This window comes from Sinocyclocheilus grahami, unplaced genomic scaffold, assembly GCF_001515645.1.
Source record: "Sinocyclocheilus grahami isolate Dianchi unplaced genomic scaffold, SAMN03320097.WGS_v1.1 scaffold15.1, whole genome shotgun sequence".
Lineage (NCBI taxonomy): Eukaryota > Metazoa > Chordata > Actinopteri > Cypriniformes > Cyprinidae > Sinocyclocheilus > Sinocyclocheilus grahami.
In genome coordinates this window covers 2,751,558-2,774,856 of record NW_015505194.1, presented here as the reverse complement: position 1 = coordinate 2,774,856, position 23,299 = coordinate 2,751,558, and the positions used below count along the sequence as shown (strand labels likewise).

The 23,299-nt window shown below is 36.2% G+C and overlaps 1 pseudogene; it reads left to right on the top strand.

Annotated features, from left to right (window-relative positions):
• LOC107602609 (uncharacterized) overlaps nt 1–22,868 on the top strand; it is a 48,911-nt pseudogene extending 26,043 nt beyond the window's left edge.
• Nucleotides 22,869–23,299: the final 431 nt, after the last annotated feature.

Sequence of the window (23,299 nt, the reverse complement as noted above, 5' to 3'; positions counted from 1 at the left end):
AAATAATCCTGAAAAAATGCATCCACAAAAATATTAAGCAGCACAACTGTTTTCAACATTGATAATAATAAGAAATGTTTCTTGAGCACCAAATCAAATCAGCATATTATATGAATTCTGAAGGATTATGTAACACTAACGACTGGAGTTAGTTAGAGAAAATTCAGCTTTGCCATCACAGGAATAAATTACATTTTGAAATATATTTAAAATGCAAAGCAGTTACATTTATAGCAATTATAATAATAATTCAAAATACATACTACATTCTTTTTATTATTGATAAAGCAGCCCATTCTCCAGAAATCTATGGCCTGTGAATATGTGTGAGAGAGTGTGTGTCTGATACTCATGGGAACAGTTGAGACGATGGGTACAGGCTCAGTCAGACAGTGCAGACGAACTGGCGCTGTTTTTGTCCTGGTGACTCCATGACAGAAGTCGAGAGCTCACCAACCCCTTCGCCTGGGATGTCAGCCAAAAACGGCCAGAGTGAGATACACTGTCAGCACTGGATTAAACATTCAGTCCCCCTCCAGCATTGAACTCATCTGCTTTCCCTCTCCATGACTGTGGAGATATGTCTTGATAAAATAAGGAAATTATAATGAAGAGATGAAAATAATAATACTTCTATTAATATTTTTGTCTGTTTTTTTTTTATAATATTATCAAAATTTACTTGAAACAAGATAAATGTTACTTGATAAACAAAACTGCATAAGATAATTAGAATTTTTTTTAGAGAATAAATCTTGAATTAGATTTTTTTTGTTTAATTATAAATCTCTTCTTAAATAGTTTTATTGGGGAAAAAAACTTCAAAAATAAGAAAAAATACTATTTAAAAAATGTGCGTGCATGCATGCATATGTGTGTGTGTATATATATATATATAGTCATCTTTGTTATCTTCTGTCTGTTGAGAACATATTGAAAAGAAAACAGTCATTATATCTTTCTGGCTCCATTGAATGAATAGTAATTTTGCATGATCTGTCCTGTGTTTCTCTAATCTTGTTCCTTCTTGCTGTCTAGACTGCGAGAGCTTCAGCATGCCATTTCTCACAACTCCGTTGCTCCAGCAACAAAACCTTAACACATTTGTTTGTCAGAAACACTGTAGTCAAACAGGGTCAATGCATGCCTTCACCTCTGTCAATGTATCGCAGTAGTGCGTCACAGTATAGGTAAGCAATGCATTTAAAAATGATCACATCCTCATCTGCCAAAAGAAATTGTTTTTCATTGCAAGATGTGATTAACTATCTTGTCGGGCACATGAGTAATATTGGGCATCTGTTTATGCTCCGGGGCCTCATTTATAAAACACACGTACAGTTAGTTCAATGAATTTGAGCCTTTATTAAAAGTGAGCAGCAAATCTGTGTTTTTAAAGGCAGAGAAGCATGTGCCTTGATGTACTACTGACTTTACGTTATCCAAGTGCAAAGTGTGTAACTAATGATAATACACTACCATTCAAAAGTTTGGTATCGCTAGGAATTTTTAAAAGAAGTATTTTATGCTCAACAAGGGTGCATTTCCTATATACAAAATAGAGTAAAATAGTTTAAAATAACAGTTTAGCATTTTTATATATATTTAATATGTAATTTATTCCAGTTTACAGTGTCACATGATCCTTCAGAAATCAATCAAATATGCTGATTTCTTGCTATCAGTGTTGAAAACAGTTAATTTTTGTGTAAACTGTGATATTCTTTGATGATTATAAAGTTCAGAAGAACAGCATTTACTTAAAATAGAAATATTTTGTATCATATAAATGTCTGTAATTTCTAATCGATTTATTGCATCAATGCTGAATAAAATTATTTATTTTGTGCCTTGATGTACTACTGACTTTACGTTATCCAAGTGCAAAGTGTGTAACTAATGATAATACACTACCATTCAAAAGTTTGGTATCGCTAGGAATTTTTAAAAGAAGTATTTTATGCTCAACAAGGGTGCATTTCCTATATACAAAATAGAGTAAAATAGTTTAAAATAACAGTTTAGCATTTTTATATATATTTAATATGTAATTTATTCCAGTTTACAGTGTCACATGATCCTTCAGAAATCAATCAAATATGCTGATTTCTTGCTATCAGTGTTGAAAACAGTTAATTTTTGTGTAAACTGTGATATTCTTTGATGATTATAAAGTTCAGAAGAACAGCATTTACTTAAAATAGAAATATTTTGTATTATATAAATGTCTGTAATTTCTAATCGATTTATTGCATCAATGCTGAATAAAATTATTTATTAAAAAAAATGAATAAATAATAATAATTTTTTTTTTAAACTTACTGAACCCAAACATTGAAATGGAAGTGTATCTTTGGATATTATCTACAATTTGTATTTATACTGTATCTGTGCAGATAACTTTGTGGCCTATGAGGTCAGTTGACCAGTTTTATTTGTAGCCTTTTATACAAACATTACAATAAATAAAATTATATACAGACAAACAAAAATGCTGTTACATTCCAGTCTCTTGTTTGCTCTTCTAAATCATTCATAGGAACCTTCAGGAAATTATCATCACAGTTTGGGTGCTTGTACACGTTTTATTAGAAATGAGGCCCCTGCTTGTGTTTTAATTTTCTTGGAAAATTGGTGTTTTCTTATTCTGCCCATACCTTTTCCTTTTTCTGCTAGTAGTGCTGTTTTGGCCTAGGCCCTGAATAAACACGTTTGTCCTTACACAGACTCATAGAGAAAATGTCCAGTGACTTGTTTGCATTATTTATGCATAATTTTATTTATTTGTAAGGCTTTTTTATGACTAAATTTGGTAATGGGAGAGTAAAAATATTTTTAAAACGTACACCGTTCAAACTAGGCTGCTTATGTTGAAGTGTTTGGGATGTGGCTTTTAATGATGAGACCTTTTTTGTAATCAGGCTCTCAAAAAGTATATAACAATTTGGATATAGATTTATCGGCCAACATATCGGTTATCGGCTTTCAAAAATAAAGAATAATCGGTTATCGGTATCGGCCAAAATTTTCATATCGGTGCATCCCTAGAAAATTATATTCATAAAATTTTACTTACACCTGAACACTCAAAGCATCTCATTGTGAACAACACACGACTCCTGATCTGATCAAATAAAGGTCTAAAAATAGATAACATGAGAAATTGTATGTCAAAGGCAGTTGTCTGTTGTGTCTGGGAGCTCATGCATTGGTTAATGGTGTGGCAGATATTGGATCAGGCAAGAATGCTTAACTCGAGCTGACATGCTTCCTAAACTTGTCACGCTGCCTCCTGTGAGCTTCACACGCACTCCTGTGCCATGACAGCCTTCAGATGATTAAAAAGCTTAAGCTGTCACCGAAAGGAAGCAAACAGATTTTGTAGGAACTGAACCAAACTATCAATCAGCTAATATAGTTTATATCTCACGTCTTTCTCGTATAAGTTTCTGTTGTGAGCTGATGGATTTTGTTTTAATAATATTTAATACAGCGGATCTAATCTTACAATATGTAATAAATTGTGGAGAAGTCTTTATCTTCCTCAAAATATTTTCCCTCAGTTCCTAGGCATATCTTCTGAAGAATCTAGCTAATGAAGATTGAAGTAGTTTCCTCCTTAGATGTTTAGAAAGCAAAGCTCATGAAAGCTGGAAGCTGTCCAGTCTGCAGGAAAAAAAAAAAATTCCCTCTTTGATTTTGTTTATGTATGTATAATATTTCTGCAAAGTCTCATATTTTCAGAATTTCTCATTTGCTACTGTCTGGCAACAAAAATTACCTCAGGTCTGAGTGTCAAATAGTGTTAAATTATGCCTCTATACATTCTGCATCAGACCTATTATGTTACCTGATATAGTTCTATTGTTATCATTATGATAGGGGTGCAAGAAAGTCTAAAGGACTGAAGATTGATGAGAAAGGAAGGGGAAATGTACGGTATATCTGTGGATCTAGATATATTGTACCACTTAAATACAGTGTAAAGCACCATTATGTCAGTATCCTAGTATATCATGGCAGCTGCATGAATCACAAAAAGGCCTTTGATCTACCAGTGCAACATTTTAGACTAAAATCAACATTTAATACTTGGACATCAGAGAAAATCTTTACATTATCAAAGACCTTATGGAGGAAGTAGATTTGCAAGGATTGTGTTCTTTTCAGTGTCATATGACTTTCCTTTTCAGTGTGTCAAATATGTTCTTTTGGCTGGCGACTATGACTAAAACCACTTAATAATAGTCGAGTTGATCTAATCTTATGCGATTACTGCAGACGGGTCCTTTCCTTCATGTTTACTGTAAGAACACTGTGAGGACTAAAAGCGAATTAGCTGCAATCCACATTAATCACCTGTAACTGATGGGTGAGCCACCATGTGAGGCCACAGTCAGCTGACAGGACTCAAACTATATTGTTAATTTTATGTTTTCATCTTAACTCAAATTATTCCTTAATCCAAAACATTGCACAATCACTTGACAGAGAAAAATAATTCAGGCAGTTAAGATTGGTTATACAAGAGGAAACTGAAATTGAGTGTGGGCTTGTCTGCTCATGCACACATAACGGAATACAGTTCTTGTGGTCACAGATGATGTAAAGGCTTTCTCTCATAACTGATTCACTCTCGTGTAATTCCAAATTGAAAGAAATATTCTTTCTTCTCTAAAAAAATTGTTCTTTCTTCTCTTCTTTTTTGTCCTTAAAGAAAGTTAGTGGTGTTGGAATACCCTGAGTGTGAGTAAATAATGACAGTTTCATTTTTGGGTGAACTATCCAAGTATAAAAAACTAAGTATAAAACCTACTTTAAAAAATCTGTTGGGTTGCATTGTGTTCCATTTTGTGAAGAGTTGTCAGCAAATAAACACAAAATAATAATGTCATATTGTGTACCATGAGGAATTTTTATAACTGTACAAATATATTAAAAAACATCTACTCCTGAAGTGGCATGTTGTAAATATGGAAATCTCATCAAATCATGGTCAGATCTCAGGGTGTATTACATATCTGCATCTGATGAATACACTCATGCAGGAGCTGTTTGGCAGTGCCATTACATTTTTTGTGGCTTTTCTGTCTGTAAGGTATGACAAAACAGTCTGAGCTTCAGACTAAATCAAAGCCACAGCCACAGTGTTTGTAGGATTCTGTAGCACATGTTTCGCAATTATGTGTAATACCTTACAGTCTGTAGCCATTATGGCCAATAATAATGGAGAGTGACATATATCATTTTCTTTCACACAAATATTATGCAAGAGTCTTATTTTGAAGGTGCAAAAGTATTTGACATTAACCTTTCTGGTTTTCCCAATTACCAAATGTTTTCGTTTGTGGTTGTCTCTTCAGGGAATGACTGATAAATGTAGTGTTTTGAATTTAAGATTTGGTGTGAACCATAAAGTCCATGTTTATGTGAGGGATTAATTTCAAGACATAAGAAGGAAAGATATTCTTAGGTTGTGTGTGTGGTATAATTTGCAGAAAAAGAGTAAAGGGATAGTTCACACAAAAAGAAAAATTGTCATTATTTATTCTCCTTCATTTCATACCTTCTGTTGACAAAAAAGAAAGAAAAAAATGATTTTAAATAATAATAATAATATATTTTTTAATTATTGTTACTATTGTTAATTAATTGTTTATAAAATAACAAAATGTATAACAAAGACTTGGTGTAATATTTTATATGAAATTCCTTTAATTTGTAGTTTATAAACTTGAAACTTGAGACTTGGTTCCACCGCAAATAACTTATATAACCATCAGTGTGTTTTGATAACATTTAAATATTCTCAAATTGACATTTCGTTTATTATGGTGTATACTGAGTATACATTCCTTTATTTTTCATTCACTTTCAAGTGTGATCCGTTGGGCCTCTTTGCCGTGGATTCCTGAGTCAAGGGAATATACTCTGAAACATCACACCACCGCATCAGTCCTGGTCGTTTTCATGCTTAGCCTAAAAGCCATAAATAGATGTTCTCAGACTGCACAGAGTGACTCTTAACTTCCTCGTCCCATCCCAGGAATGAAGCCTTGACAAACGCGATCTGTTCTGTGTGCTGGTGGGTGGCCAGTGGAGGTCACTGCCCTGCTGAAGTTGAGAGGGGACCTGTGTGAGTTTCACACCTCAGCCAAACAAGCCTTGCAGGAGATAATATCTCCTCTAAATAAGTCTGTGATCTCTCTGTTCGTCCACGGAGTGAGAGTATGATCTGAAAAGCGTGTCCCAGGTCAAATGCAACCTTCAACTATAGAGATTAGGTAAGGTGTGTTGGCTATATTGGGGGAAGAAGACCAGTTTGACTGAGAAATATTCATACCCATTGATTTGACTAATATTAGGCAGTGGGTCACTTAAGAAGCACTGTATTCATGTTTTGTTTGATATTACATCAAGGCAGCATTAGCAGTGATTAGATCACAGGCATCTGTGCATCTGAATAGCTAATGTCTGTTACAGCTAGTAGTGTGTAAACTGGCCTGGTTTGTCTGGCAGCCATGGAAGGCATCATGGAGATGGATTAGAAGGATGATGTCCCGTTAATGGTATTCCAAGTTCATCTTGTATGTAGATTATAATCTGCAGAGCTGGACATCGGAGACGTGTCTGGATTTGAAATAATCTAGATTTAGCTCTAACAAACTATTCAGGAATGGATTCTTTGTGCTGATTTTGAATGCTGTCAAAATTTCGAAATATTTGTAGCTCCTGACATATACAGTGCAATGCATAGTTTATCACTTTCCAGAAGAGCATAATTTGAATCCCTTTTTGTCTTTTAAAACGTCTACTAATGGATTCAACTTATAGTTGGTTTCTGTCTTTTTATGTTATAGAATTTAAAGCATTATATAAATGTCAGTGATATGGGTAAAAAGGATGATCAAATTGTATTTGTGTGTATTTCCTGAATATTCATAGAGGGACGCTTTATAAGAAGCACCATGAGTCTGTGAGAGTCATTCAGTGGGATAAGAATCACTCTTAAGTTCAATTGCCCTTAAGTTAAAGACTCCCCTGAGACCTGGATTAATCAACCATTACGTATGATAGAGCACAGAGTATTCAGTTAAGCCCATTTCTGTGGAAATTACATTTTTGTTCTGCCAACAGCTGCTTGTCATAGAGATCCTGGTAAGGAAATTTACATTTTTGTTCAAGGCAGTTTAGAATAGCATCTATATCCACTGGCCATTCCTTTCGCATATTACATTCTCTGGTTAGCCTCAGTCAACTTGCTAAAAAAAGAGCAACAAACAAACCCAATTTGCCAATTTTTTTTAAAATGTTGGCTGTTTGTTAACCATTGGAACTTGGTTTGTTTGTTTGATATATATATATCTCAGAAATGTATGCTTAAAACATGGAAGGCAACCTATATCACTCACTTCAAGAGATAAGCATATTTCAATTCTCTTAATGTTCAAGGCCAACCAAATGTCCAGATAAAAAACATTTAAATTGCACAGGCAGGATGATATACTGAGCAGCCAAAGAAAAGCACCTGTTAAATTTAGCATCAACTTCTCAAGCATCTGTAGGAGTACTTGATCTTCTTAGGTAGCAGTTACTGCAGTCTTTTACATAAATGAGTTTGGTGCCCAGAGGGAGAGTGATGTCACTGATTTCTCTGCTAATCAACAGTCATGTGGTCTGGACGCTAGAAAGCTGTCGGATGTCTGGACCACCAGCCTAGATGATATCAGGGTGTATTTGAAGCATTGACCTTTGATAGCACAAAACAGTATCCAAGTGACTGTGACTCTTTGTATAGTAGTTTGTGTTTCTGCATGTGTTGCTTTGAAATAGCTATTATTTAAGTTTACATTGTTATTCTGTATTCTTCCAAAATGTTTTCACAAAACTTTTGTATTGTAATACAAACATACAATGGCCCCAAAAAGTAAATAGACACTTAAATCACACACAAAAATTATGTCTGATTAAATTTAACAAAAATGTGTTTGTTAGGTTTAAAATAATATTCAGTTTGTTAACATTAAGTAATGCATTAGGTATCATGAACTAACGCTGAGCAATATTCTCAGCAATTCTTAATCTAGGTTAATGTTCATTTATAAATATATTATTGTTCATTGTTAATTCATTTTTGGTGATAATACATTAATATATGTGCATACAAATTTTGACATTTAAAATTGTAAAATGTATTGGTATATGTAGAAAAATAACATTTGACCTGGATTTATAAATGCCTTTTTCCCATTTTTAATGTTTAAAACAAACATTCATTTTTATGAACAATATATAATATTCGTTGTTAGTTCATGATAAGTAATGCATTAACTAATGTTAATTAACTAAATCTGATTACAAAGGTTGCTATTAAAACAACAGATTTAATGTTTCAAATGAAGAGAGTAATTATTTGGACATATTCTGGATGTCAAACCAGTGGAACATATAGTGAATGTGATGAACTAAAGCTATGAGAAAGAACTTAAAGCATGAATACTAATTCCCAGTGTCTACATTCTACATAATGTCATTTCAGCTGACAGGTTTCCTTTGAGTTGATGCGTTTTATGTGTTTTTTTTTTTTTTGTCTGGTATTTCTTAACTATGCACATTTTGTCTCCTGTCTTTCTGCAGGACTCATACATCATGACTAAATTGCTTCCTTGATGTTATTTGTGAGAATTATCCAAAATATAGTTTTCGAAGGCAGTTGTAGGAAAAGACCCACACCACTGCACACACTTAATCATTTTGTGGTTTTATGTCTCACGCTGTTCCTCAAAGCTGCCAGTTTTTGCAAGAGCTTTGCACGAGCCGCTGGTTTATGATATGCAACGATGAATTCGATCTGCTAGCTGTCATCACCTGCATCCTATGAGGAGCTGCTGCTCGCACAAGCCATTGCCTCAAAACAAAAACATTTGATTGTTTGCATATGAGTCTGTGTGTTTGTAGGGGGTTAATGGTCCTCTGAATAATGGAACAATAATTGCTCTTTATGCTCTGTTGAATCGGCGCCATGTTGTTCCTATGGTGACCTCCAGGAATGAGATTTCAGGACATTCCAGGCATTCTGTTGCGGGACATAGGTGAAGAGCCCAGTGGCATGGAACCAAGCCCTCTTGCTATTCTCTCTTTATTTTTGCAGTTTTTAAGCCCATTATGTAATTGCTGGCCTACTTGCATCACTTCTGATCGAGATGTTGTGCTCTGGAGGCCTTGTCCTTCACTCACTCACTCACTCTGTTTAGGGGAAGTTTGCAGAAATCGGTTAGGTATGATATGAGGTTGCTCTTGTCTTTCTTCCACAAATGTACTCTTTGTGCACTCTACGTGTTGTTTGTACCATGAGCATTCGCTTACTGGTGTTGTTGCATGGTGAGGTTTCTGTGCATACAACTGAAAGTGAATAATAATAAAAAACAGCTAGCTGTCAACATTTCTCATTTACATTTAGTTTTACCTAAATGAATAGTTCACCAAAAAATAAACATTTGCTGGACATTTACTCACCTTCAGGCCATCCAAGATATACAGTAAAACAGTTTATTTAGTCACTGGAACAGATGGAGAAATTGAGCATTACATCACTTGCTCACCCATGGATCCTTTAATTTTCATTTTTAGGTGAACTACTACTAAGAACTAAAACTGTTTAGACACTTAAAAAAATACAAATGACAAAAATATACTAAAAATTGTAACTAAAATTTAAATAAAATCTGAATATATAAAAAAACTGATTCAGAATATTAATAAAACTACAATAGTATCTCAATTATTCTAAAATAACACTGGTGCATTACCAGGGATGAAATCCTTTTGGACACCCCTGTCTGGTAGAACTTCCATTATCCAGTAGATTGATAGGTCATGGAGATCATAGCATTTTTACCAAGTTCCCTCACTCTCTTTGTTGCAGCACCTTAACACAGGATTTTAAACATATTTTTTTCACTTGGGGATCACAGCTCAGAGCCTCGAGGCATAAGTTGTCTCCATGCTCTCCCTGCATTTAATATCTTAACTGTTTAAATGTGTTTTTCTCCACCTGGTTTTGATTTTTTTCTTCTCTATTATCGATCTTTCCTGAGAGTTAATAGTGGGTTTCCTGATGTTTCACTAACCTTGATAGCAGTGAGTTGTGTGAGATGCACGGTCATGTTATTGTGCAATTTTTGATGGAACACAATTTTCATGTGATTTTCTGGATTTTTTTTTCTCATTTTGTCTCTCATAGTTGAGGTATACCTATGATGAAAATTACAGGCCTCTCTCATCTTTTTAAGTGGGAGAACTTGCACAATTGGTGGCTGACTAAATACTTTTTTGCCCCACTGTATATATATGAAGAGTTCAGATGCAAAAGATAAATTTAAAAATAGTATGAAAGGAGGATATTTAAAAAAAAAAAATTTGATACATAAACTCATATTTATTTATTTTTAAATAGTATTTTTTGCCCGTTTTCCACTTCTTATTTTGAGCAATGGAGACAGGACAGGAAATAGATATGAGCAAATTTGAACTCCCTTGCATGAGCACCAGGGCTTCATGTGTCAGAGCCACTATTTCATAAATTATGAGAACTGGAAGTCATACACTTGCAATGATAGGAAGAATTACATACAAATAATTTTTGTAGCTGAACCCTAATAGAGTAAACCAGTCAAAGGAATTGATATTCACAGACAATTTATTGCACAGCCATGATGAAATACTGTCAGCTGATTCTCTTTAAATGGAAATAAGGTCATGAGTTACGATGTTAGAAATACTGTAGGATAAGTCTTTCAATTACCTAATTTGACTGAAAACCATATTAAATAGTCTCATGCAGACCAGCCTGAGAAATTATATGCAGAGTTATAGATATGCTCTCCTTTTATGACAAGCTGGCTCATGCGTATGGTACCAGGCTCAGGTTTAAAAACCCATAGGGAATAAATAAAAATTTGAAGTGATATTATTATCACCACAGCTTCTGAGATGGTCATTATTCTTGTTTGACTGTTCACTGACTTCACCCAAACCAGTTTAGTTATGATGGGGTACCAGATTTCTTAATTCATAAAAACTGTAGTTATTGTAACATTAAATATATATAATAGATATATAAATATCCCACCAGACCTTAAAGTCATAAGCCTGAGTGTGGTATTGTATATTCAGCTTGAAAGTTTATTAATATCATGTTTGAAATGGTTAATTGCTCTTAGTTCACATCCAGTGTGATAGAAGCTAACTTTCTATAAGAACACCAATGCCAGTTTTTTTTTTTTTTGTGGTAGGAGAATGACATCAGTACTTTCAGCCAAGCGTGACATGGGAAGTTCTGTGTTGCCTCATTTCTTTAGCAGAAATTATAGCCACTGGTTTGTTGAACATAAAGGGCCACATTATATTCCACCTTCTGCTACAGTATAGCCTTCCACTGACACACCCTTCCTCAGTACATGGGGTCAGGCTGTGTTCACTGTGAAACTGCTCAGGTTCATGAAGGATATTTTTCCTTCTCTACTGGATTGCCAGAAGGTAAAGTGGAATCAAAGCCGTTCTGTTTTGAAAATCTTCAATAAAGAGTGCTATGAAGTCCAGTACTGCACTGGGACTTTATATTGTTTATGGCATAAGCTTTGTTTGGAACTGTTTTCAGTAGTAGTAGAGCAAATAGATAAAGGAGCAGGCAATATTGTATCTACAATGTAATATACTCAATATTTTTGATTACTGAGCTTTAAAAAACAATATTGTGCGAATTAGACATTGCTTAGATCTAATGTGTGTGTTTCGGATCAAGTCTTAAACATTTTTGACATTATTAATTTTAGAGAAAGTTGTTAATAAAATGTGAATTAATGCTGGTTAATTTTTGCTTCTGTTCAGGTGTTTGGATGTATAGCTGTAACTGTATAATGTTAATAGGAAGGATTCAGATGTCAGGAGAGCATGTATGTGGATTGTTTCTCGTATAGTCTGTTGAATTCTGACAGTTAAATGCTCCTCAGAGTTGTTATTTGTCCTATTTTTCTCAAGAAGACATTGTTCTACATATGATAAAGCTTATCCATTTTTCCCTGAGGTTGTAATTACAGTCACTAGTGAACTGATGGTTGAGTGAATCGATTCCACGTGCTGAATTAAATCTTCCTGGGCCTCTCTGAGCACATATCACATGTTGTTCTTGCCTATTTGCAATTAGTTTTTCATATTTGCACCCTGTTTCATCATGGTGTCACACGCAGAATGATAGCACAGGAATCAAAAGTAGATTTTCTCATGAACATCTGATTTGAAGTGAGTACAAGCCTAATTCCTTCAGTCTTTGCCATTTCTAAAATGATCCACAAGACATTTTAGAATCGTAACCATCTTTCTGACATTACACCAGAAGGCTGTTGATATGAGTCTGTGTTGTGTTAGACAGGGCTTGGAATCACATTGTGTTCGCACAGCTAGTCCCACTGTGTCAGCCACATGTCTGTGGTCAACGTGAAATGAAAAACCATGTATGTGAGGCAATAGCTGGTTTATGGGCACATTTATAGTATTTAAAGAAATTAAGTATCAAGCCGCGATATTCTGAGTAAAGTGGTCTTCTCTTTTACATATTTACTTCTTCCAAAGGGGTCCAAAAATCTGAAACAACTAATACAATGTTTCTATTTAACATTTTTCTAAGTTAATAACAGTTTTCCATTGCAAAGTATATTATCATTGTGACAATTTGAGAAAAAAGGTGAAAATTACTATGACTATCTTAATTTAAGTATTTTTAGTGTACCTTTTTGTGCTTGAATGACAGCAGCACTCGAGCTGCTCCATAAGTTTTGTAAAACTTGATGATCATGTTCTCTTGATTTGATCCAAAAAGCATCTTGTGTTTGTGCAATGGAAGCAAGAACATCTGATCATCTGTACAAAAAAAATTGCATGGTCAATATCACAAATTTTAAAATAGAAACCTAAATAGTTCTTATTAACATGATTTTTTTTATTCTGAAGAATCTTAACAAATTGTTTATTTTCAGGTTTAAATTTGATTTAGATTTTTCAATATGGTCTCAGGCTCTTGGATTTCCTTGATCTTTTGACATATAAGAGGTCACTGTAATATAAAAACAGGACAGAAAATAGCCTATTACTTCTGAATTATGATGTTTTTTTATGTAAAAATCTTGATAACATTATAAGTGGACCTTAGAGAACAGTACAAATAAAAAAACAAAGGCAGTTTTTGAACCCTTTAAAATAAATTAATACATTTATTCAGCAATGTAGCATTAAATTGATCAAATGTGACTAAGAACTTGTTACAAAATATGTCTATTTCAAATAGTAGTGTTCTATTGACTGTTAAAATTTTTCATTAGAGAATCTTGAAAAAATCATAAGCATAAGTAGGTCACGATAACAACTTTTTGTTGTGCGATATATTGCCCCAGAAATAATTGCGATAAACAATATTATTGTCATTTTAAGACCATTTTATGCCACTGAATATATAATCATAATATAAAAGCATAATAATGCAAGAAGGCCAACACACTTTCAAACAACAACAAACTTTTAATTCTTAAGAATATTTGGATCATGGAAATTAAGTATCAAAATATTAGATACCTTAAAAAACTTGAATAAATAGTAAAACATTTTCTAACAAAAAGTGCAAAGTAATAAGTAGAAAAATTTTTTTTTCACAAATAACTTTTATGGAGATTTTTCCATCTACAGATTTTTCCTGGACATTCTTTTCTCTATAAATTATGGGTGCACTGTATTGCTGAAAAACAAAATCCCTACTTAGCAGTCAGATGTGGCAGAAACACAGATCCCTAAACAAGGCCATATCTGCAGATTAAGCTTTTTTGTAGGAGCATTTTTTAAATTTGAACTAGCACCAACTACACCACGTTATGTACGAGAAGCTGCAAAGGACATGGGCGCAAGTGGAATGCAAAAAACATGGTGACATTCATTTTTAGGTAAATATAATGGGCAATATATTGCATCACCAAAAATTATTGAGGTCATGTACATATATTATGCGATAAGTCGATATATTGATTATTGCGACAGGCCTAAGCATAAGATGAGCATAAGTAGGGTGACCATGCGTCCTCTTTTTCCCGGACACGTCCTGGCCAGGATTTCTATGTTTCTCTGCAGATCCCACCTTCTCACATGCCACAATTGGTCAATTATTTACAATGCCATTTTATTGGTCAAACTACTTTCGATCATTACCTTCAGCAAGTATGAAGACAGGAAAACAAGGCCAAAATCTGGATATTTTTGGCAATATAGAAATCCTGAACGTGTCCAGGAAAAAGAGGACGTATGGTCACCTTAGCATAAGAGACCTTCAAAAGCATCTTAACATCTTTAAAAAAATCTTACTGACTACAAACATTTGAACTGTATTGTATATCTAATGTCTGTGTTTTTCTTTACACATGATAGTCCCAGGAAATCTTTATTTCTGTGAGGATCATATTTCACATTTTATATCAATGATAGTAAACTAAAATTCTTTGCAACAAAGCTGGGAACATTTTTGACAGTTGCTAAGAAATGCTTTTCTGGAGTGGCACAGAGAGGAAATTTAAGGCTATGCGTCTAGTGTGAGGTCACGTTACAGAGGTTTACTTTGTTTTTGCTGAATTAATGTTGTTAGTGGGCAGTCTGCACGTGCTTCCAGTGCTCATGTCTTCTGAACACAGATTGTGAATTTAGTTGAAAAACCTGACCCATACTTTGATATCTCATGGAAATTCTGAAAAACAGTTTTTAAAAGGTTAGTTCTCCTATTCTTTAAAAAAATCTTACTGACTACAAACATTTGAACTGTATTGTATATCTAATGTCTGTGTTTTTCTTTACACATGATAGTCCCAGGAAATCTTTATTTCTGTGAGGATCATATTTCACATTTTATATCAATGATAGTAAACTAAAATTCTTTGCAACAAAGCTGGGAACATTTTTGACAGTTGCTAAGAAATGCTTTTCTGGAGTGGCACAGAGAGGAAATTTAAGGCTATGCGTCTAGTGTGAGGTCACGTTACAGAGGTTTACTTTGTTTTTGCTGAATTAATGTTGTTAGTGGGCAGTCTGCACGTGCTTCCAGTGCTCATGTCTTCTGAACACAGATTGTGAATTTAGTTGAAAAACCTGACCCATACTTTGATATCTCATGGAAATTCTGAAAAACAGTTTTTAAAAGGTTAGTTCACCCCAAAATTAAAATTCTGTCATCATTTATTCACCCTTATGTTGTTTCAGACTTGTATTACTCTGTCTTGAGTAGAACACAAAAAGAGACATTTAGCAGAATGTCTAAGCTGCTCTTTTCCATACAGTGAAAGTTAATGGAAAACTTTAAACATGTTAATTCTAAATGTTTTTCTGTATGTTATGTTATATACATTTTTCAAAAGATTGTGGTTGTGAAAAGTATGAGATTTAGTGCTGTAACAGTCTGAAAGTATTGTGGCTCTGTATTTTTCCTATCACGTGAGTCCGATTTCTCCACACGTGTCTCAAAGAGTGTTTTCCCTCTTTTATGAGTTTGTATGTCTCCAGTCATTACTGTGTATTATGGTCTTCCCTCAAAAATGAAGGGTGGTGATGATGTTGTTGAAAAAGCTCTGTTAAAGTTCAGGGAAAAGTAACAGTTGCATTTGATTTAAGAGGTATCATCTGTACACGTTATGTGAAGAGCATGTTCTTAGGTTTGTCTCGATCATTATTGTTCTTTTAAACCTTGTGTCAATACATCAGGTAGGTTTGCCATCCGGGTGGATCTGATCACTCTACAACCCACCAGCTCTTGATATTTACATAAGATTCTGGAGAAATCTTTTGAGATAGACACACACACACATACACATATACATATACATATATAAATAAATGTATGTATTTAAACTTTCAACTCATGTGAGGCCCTCAAATCATCATCCAGACCTCCTTCAACCACCTTGCAACGTCAAGACAGAAACGTTAACTTATATAATGCCAGAAAATTATAGGTTTGTCTCGATCATTATTGTTCTTTTAAACCTTGTGTCAATACATCAGGTAGGTTTGCCATCCGGGTGGATCTGATCACTCTACAACCCACCAGCTCTTGATATTTACATAAGATTCTGGAGAAATCTTTTGAGATAGACACACACACACACATACACATATACATATACATATATAAATAAATGTATGTATTTAAACTTTCAACTCATGTGAGGCCCTCAAATCATCATCCAGACCTCCTTCAACCACCTTGCAACGTCAAGACAGAAACGTTAACTTATATAATGCCAGAAAATTACAGCCCATGTGTTTTAGTCCAAGAGCTTTAACATTGCCCTAGCGCTGGTGTCCAGCCTATGGTACTGCCAAGCTCTTCATCAGTATTCAGTAGAGGAACTCTTATGGTGGCTTAACAGCCAAGCTGTCAGGTCCATTTGATGGGTTACCATACATTAACACACATTAACCCTTTGGCGCATTTTTTGTCATTTTTTCCTGATAACGCCAAAATGAACTTAAAGGGGTCATATGATGTTGCTAAAAAGAACATTATTTTGTGTATTTGGTGTAATGAAATGTGTTTCTGCGGTTTAAAGTTAAAAAAAAAATTTCCACATACTGTACATTATTGTTTCTCCTCTATGCCCCGCCTTTCTGAAACGTGTTGATTTTTACAAAGCTCATCAGTCTGAAAAGCGAGGTGTGCTCTGATTGGCCAGCTATCCAGTGCATTGTGATTGGCCGAATACCTCAAGCATGTGACGGAAATGTTATGCCCCTTACCATACTGTGATGCCCTGTCCGGCCCGAGTGACCATTCTAAAGCATGAAAACCCATTATAAACGAGGCATTTGTTGCATCCAGTGGGGACACAATTATGGATTATAATGACTTATACTGTCTTTTTAGGCGTTGCGTTGCATCACGCCACGTAAACATAAAACCATGTCTGCATTTGTGATTGGAGAAATGACAAACAAGCGCTACTCTACACTGCTCAAAACTCGTGTTTGAATCATCAGTGGCAAATTCTTTAAATGAAAACGTACTTACGGTCTTGTACTTACTCAGTCGAAAATGAATATTTGGGTTGGCCGGCAGCTAGAGTGAGGAACGCCTGGTGGATTCGACGAAGGAGTGGCCGGTGGGCTTGCGGCAACCACATGTGACGACCCCGGGCTGGACTCCGCGTCATCCACGGTGAAAGCCGATCTGGCGATCCACAGCGCGAAGTTGATGTATTCCCTCAGCGACCAGCACGGATCAGCTCTAGGCATGACGAAGCGGATATCATCCTCTTTTGGAAGGCCAAACAAAATAGTTTCGCTTTCACAACGAAACACACAGCGCCCTTCACGACATGTTGGCAGCAACAATACTACAGCGAGAATAAAAGTTCTTTCTTTGCGTGAACATTTGGGCGGTGTTATGCAAATCTTCCCACAAAGTGACGTAGACATGTGGGGGCGTGTTAGAACAAGCCATTTTAGGTAGGTGTGGCTGACCCTTAAATTTTATAAAGAATATCTCTTTGGATTTGAGACTTTAGTCTTTGCAACTTTACAGATCTACTTTATACAACCAAGAGCTTGTAACACTTCAAAGAGAAAGGAAAAAATTTTAATCGCATTATTTAACTCCTTTAAATTACTCAGTCGTTTTTGATCATACAGATCAGAGTAATAAATCATTTGAATCTGTAAAGGGTCTACTTTTATTTGTATACACTCATAACAACAACAAAATGCTGTGCTCTTGTAAAATAAAGAAAAAAAACAGGGTGCACTTTCTGCCATCTCGGTCTCTGTGAACTTCATTATGAAAGGCATCACAAAAATGAACCAAAACTCAGTGAATACTTGACACGCAGACATGAAAAATGTATGTATAGAAAGCTTGAAGTGTCTACTTTTAAATTAAGTCATGTAAAACAAAAAAAATATTCTCTGATAAAGTAATCCGTATGAAATCAATGTAAGGTCCAGTCTTTCCTGTCAGAGCTCATCTTTAATGTGATCACGCTCACGTGCAGCGCACACAATTTATACGGTAATCATCCACGTGAAATTAGCAAACATGTAAACGCCCACATCACCTCTGTAAACAAAGCAGTAAGATTCATCAAGTTCATCTAGGCTGCTTTTCATTTCTGGAAGAAGATGAGCTGTGAGGTATAAGCCAGAATTTACCTCAGAAGAAGAATGTCTCAGGTTACACATGTAACCATGGTTCCCAGAGAAGGGAACGATACACTGTGTCCTCTAACGTTTGCTATTGGGAACGCCTTCGGTTTGACCGGTGTCTGAAGCACATGTCTAAACATGACTGTAACAACGTTCATAGTCAGGTGAAGGAGGCGGGAACCGGCGAACATTTAAAGAAAACTTTAATAAAATAACCAAACACAAAATTAAAGTAAAGCGGCAGCCCCTCGCGGACGACTACTGCACACAAAACACAAAATAAAGTTCAGGCCTGGTCCTCTCTCGTCTTTCACTGTCGTAACTCCTACTTTTATCCTTCCCGAGCTCCTCCGTGGGACTCGAGACCGGTGAGTGGTGCAGGTGTCGCTCATTATCAATTACTCCACCGGCCTCGCTCTGCTCCCACGGCTCTCGGCCCCACCCCCACTCCTCACAATGACAATATCATGTCATTAACGTTGTTTTCTCAAAAACACAAACATGTACATTCATGCTGATTACATATTATTGTAGCACAGTTTGTGCTGAATACAGTGTAATCAGACTTTAGCCATTAATATGTTTTTAAGATACTGAAAAAAACTCAAATGTCAGGGCATGTCAAAACTTCTTCAGGACCTCAAAACCCCTTGTGTTAAAATTAATTTCATGTGAAAGACTCTGACTGTAAGAAATTAAAGGCGTGAAATATTTTAAAATGCTAAATTATTTGATTTGAGCTGTCTTAATGACTAGCCCAAATTAAACATTTGATGACTTTTATATTAAATAAGTTACTTTACCTGCGAATGCCATTTATCGATAGACCAGATATTGAAGAACTGTTAAGTGTGAATATTTGTAAGAAAACAATAAAGTCAGTGCAGTCTGTTTTGTTTTTCTTTTCTTCATTTTTTGGTTACATTTCCTCTGCTTTTATAGGAAACATATGCACTTTTTACTTTCCTGGTAATTTTCTTCATGAACTGCCCTTGTGTTTTCAATCCACGAGGAGCGATTGGCTCAACAAATAGAGTTTCCTATGTGTAGTGAATGACCAAACACAGGCACTTTGTGGCTATGTGTTTATCTGCAGCTCTCAGTGCATTTCCACTGACACACCGAGTGTGTCTCCGCAGGTGCGCATCGCTGCATGAAACGCATAAAGAAGTGTTTGTGAGGATACTTCCACCAGCTTCACCACAAAAGTCTCCCTGCCTTTTCATCATTAAAGTCAGCTGATGAAAAAATAAGCAATGAGGACTTCTAGGTTTACAAATTTTGTGAAGCACCTTTCATACAGGAGGGTCCTCCTCCTTCTCCAGTGTAACACGTCACTGTCTGTCCGCACTGGTGGTTTCTCTGCACTGGCCCTTTGCCTGAAGCCTGGGACTCATCCTCAGAATCATATATCTGAACTTCTACACATCCATCTATTTTTATCCATCTTCATATATAAGCTTTCCTCTTTCTGTCTGCCTTTCTCTAAAAAAATTTTTCTTGTCTTATAAACTTAAGCAAACCCCAGTATCCCTCAGCCCTTTCCACAGAAAATACACTTCCATAGATTGTGCCAGAATTCATTTCCTTCAAATGTAGTGCTGAGAGCGTAGCAAAATTGCCCCCAGGAAGTTGAACTGAAGCTATGTGGAAATATTTACATGTCCGCTGTCTAATACCTTCCATGGGCATTCCTGAACCTCCTCTGCAGTACAGAATGAGACCTTTGTGTGGTTGCAGTTAGGCAGCATATCCACACAGCAGCCACTGCCACTATGCTGGATGACTTAGGTTGGTGTGGATTGCATTAGTACATTAAACACTGGCTTCTTCATCTCAGGGTCACTCTGGTTTGTAGTGACAAGGTTTTTAGTCTTTTGGCTTTTTGGTTTGTGTGAGGAATTGAATTGTGAATTGTCTTGGACATAGTCACAGTATAAAGTCAAAGTCACAGAACAGGGAGCCAGTAATGCTCTTTCATGCATTTTAAGGTTGATTAAAATACTCATATGTGGACTATTTAATAATTGTAAATTTAATGTTTACTGTAGATGTCAGCACCTGTAGTGTTGTTTTACAATTTATCCAAATGTATTGCAACAGCATTATATTATAAAAAATAGATATAAATTTAAAAACATATTGAAAATACAAAGTCAAATTTAGAACTAATAAACTCATTGCCTCCAAGAATTCAGTCTATTAAAAAATATCTCTGACTTCTTAGCAGCTGGCTCATTTCATTTTCTTTTTTTGGTGAGGGATTTAACAAGTTTTCCACAGGAAACTAAAGATGACTGCGATTGTGTTCACCTCTACAGTCTAAAAAAATTTATATACTGTACATATATATAAACTGGTAGCATGCTTTGCAAAAACAATATGAAGACCTATGGAATTCTCTTGAAAGCCTGCTCTAAGTACAGAAAATATTTATGTAACTAGAAAAAAAAGAAAAAAGTTTGCTTATACATTTATATGATATTTCAGGATATATTAAGAATTTTGATATTGTAAGTTGGCTCATTAGTTGGTATAAATAGTTCAGGCCAAATGTACACTTGATGATTTATAGCTGTCATCTAAATTCAAGCGTTTTATACTTAGGACCATTTTACAGGAAATACCCCAAAGCCTATTGCTGACAGACAGCTTTATCTTGGCTGAAAGAATTTACTGTCACTGAAAGGTACTGAGAATTATTCTAAAGCCCTCAGAGCTGCTGTGAGTGTTGCATAACTCTGGTACTTCAGCAGGTGCAACAGCAGTAGAGCAAAAGAAGAGGACAGTAGCTTGTAAATGTTTAGTTTTTTTCCTCATTCAATTTTAGTGCGGTTGTCGTTGCTAGGGAACATTGTTTTGCTCACTGTGTTTACCATGGTAAACGCTTGCTGAAGTCGCATTTGTTCTTGTGCGTATCGCGTGGCTTTTCAGTTTCGGTTTGTTAAGTAGCAAGGTGTGGCCTGCTGAATTCAATAACGAGGTCTCAGGCGAGTATATAATTGGTTAGTACACCGCGGCAGCCCTCGTGTGACTTCAACATCCACCTAGAAACACTCCAGGCTGCTGACCTCAACACTCTGCTTGCCCCATTTGACTTCAAGCAAATGTCTACTACAGCTACTCACAAATCAGGTAACCAATTGGAACTTATCTACACACACTACTGCTCCACTGACAACACTTTAGTTACTCCGTTGCACACCACACCTCAGACCACTTCCTCATCACTTTTAACCTCAAACTGACTCCTGACACAACACACACTCCTCTGCAGGTCACCTTTTGGCATAACCTGCGCTCACTTTCTCCCTCTCGCCTGTCCTCTATGGGTTCATTCTCACTTCCTCCACCCTCTCAGTTTTCAGCACTGGACACTAACACTGCTACTGACACTCTTTACTCCACTCTTACATCTTACTTAGACAACTTTGGCCCCCTTTCAATCAGACCAGCACGCACCACCTCCTCTGCCCCCTGGTCGTCCAATGTTCTCCGTGAACATTCTCGGCTCAGGGTTGCAAAGAGAAGGTGGCGCAAATAAAAAAAACTCTACTGACCTTAGTTTGTATCAGTCACTCCTCTCTTCCCTCTCTTCAAATATCTCCACTTGTAAAACGACATACTACCACAACAAAATTAACAATTGTTCTGACTCTCACACACTTTTCAAATCCTTCTCTTCTCTTCTACACACTCTCTCTCCTCCATCTCTCCACTCTCGTAGGCAGACATTTCCAAACTTCTTCTTTCCAATCATCCTACTACCTGTCCGCTTTATCCTATCCCTACTCACCTCCTTCAGGCCATTTCTTCTCCAGTTGTACCTGCGCTCACTCACATTATCAACACATCTCTTCACACTGGTACATTTCCCACAGCATTTAAGCAGGATTGGGTAACCCCACTGCTTAAGAAACCCTTATTAAGAAATAAGTAAATCCAGCACTTTTAGAAAACTACAGACTGGTATCCCTTCCATTCATTGCAAAGACACTTGAGCGAATTGTTCAACCAACTCTCTGTTTCTCACACAGAACAACCTCCTGGACAACAACCAATCTGGCTTCAAAAGCGGCTACTCAACTGAGACTGCCCTGCTCTCGGTTATTGAAGCCCTGAGACTGGCAAGAGCAGCTTCCAAATCCTCAGTACTCATCTTGCTGTATCTGTCTGCTGCTTTTGACACAGTTAACCACCAGATCCTCCTGTCCACCCTCACGAAGTTGGGCATCTCAGGAACCGCACTCCAGTGGTTCAAGTCTTACCTCTCAGGTAGGTACTTCAGGGTGTCTTGGAGGGGTGAGGTTTCTAAGTCACAACTTCTTGCTACTGGGGTTCCTCAGGGCTCAGTGCTTGGACCACTTCTCTTCTCTATCTACATGTCATCATTAGGATCTGTCATTCAGAAACATGGCTTTTCCTATAACTGCTATGCTGATGACACTCAACTCTACTTCTCATTCCAACCAGATGATCCGACGGTAGCTGTTCGCATTGCAGCTTGTCTGAAAGACATTTCTGACTGGATGAAAGACCATCACCTTCAACTCAACCTTGCTAAGACAGAACTGCTCGTGGTCTCAGCCAACTCAGCACTTAATCACAACTTCTCTACACAGCTAGGTTCGTCAACCGTAACTTAAAACCATATCTGCATTTGTGATCGGAGAAATGACAAACAACAAGCCCTACTCTACACTACCCAAAAAAACTCGCTTTAAATATATAAAATATAAAAACTCTTTAAATATAAAAAACGTACTTACAGTCTTTGAGTCAGAACAGCCAGCATAGTAGTCTACTCTCCCAGGATCAGTAAACTGTCCTCCATAAAATGTGCTGCACACATCTGAATATTTGGGTTGAAGTGTTCTGGAACAGTGTTGTAAATACAACTTAACCACTGATTTCTAGTCGTGTCCATTTTTGGAAGGCCAAACAAAGTAGTTTCGCTTTCACAACGTAACACAGCGTCACACACGGCGGCCTTGAGAGAGCGGCGGCGGCCTAGAGTGAGCAGAAGCCGGGGGCTAGTGTGAGGAACGGCCGGAGGCCTAGAGTGAGCAGAAGCCAG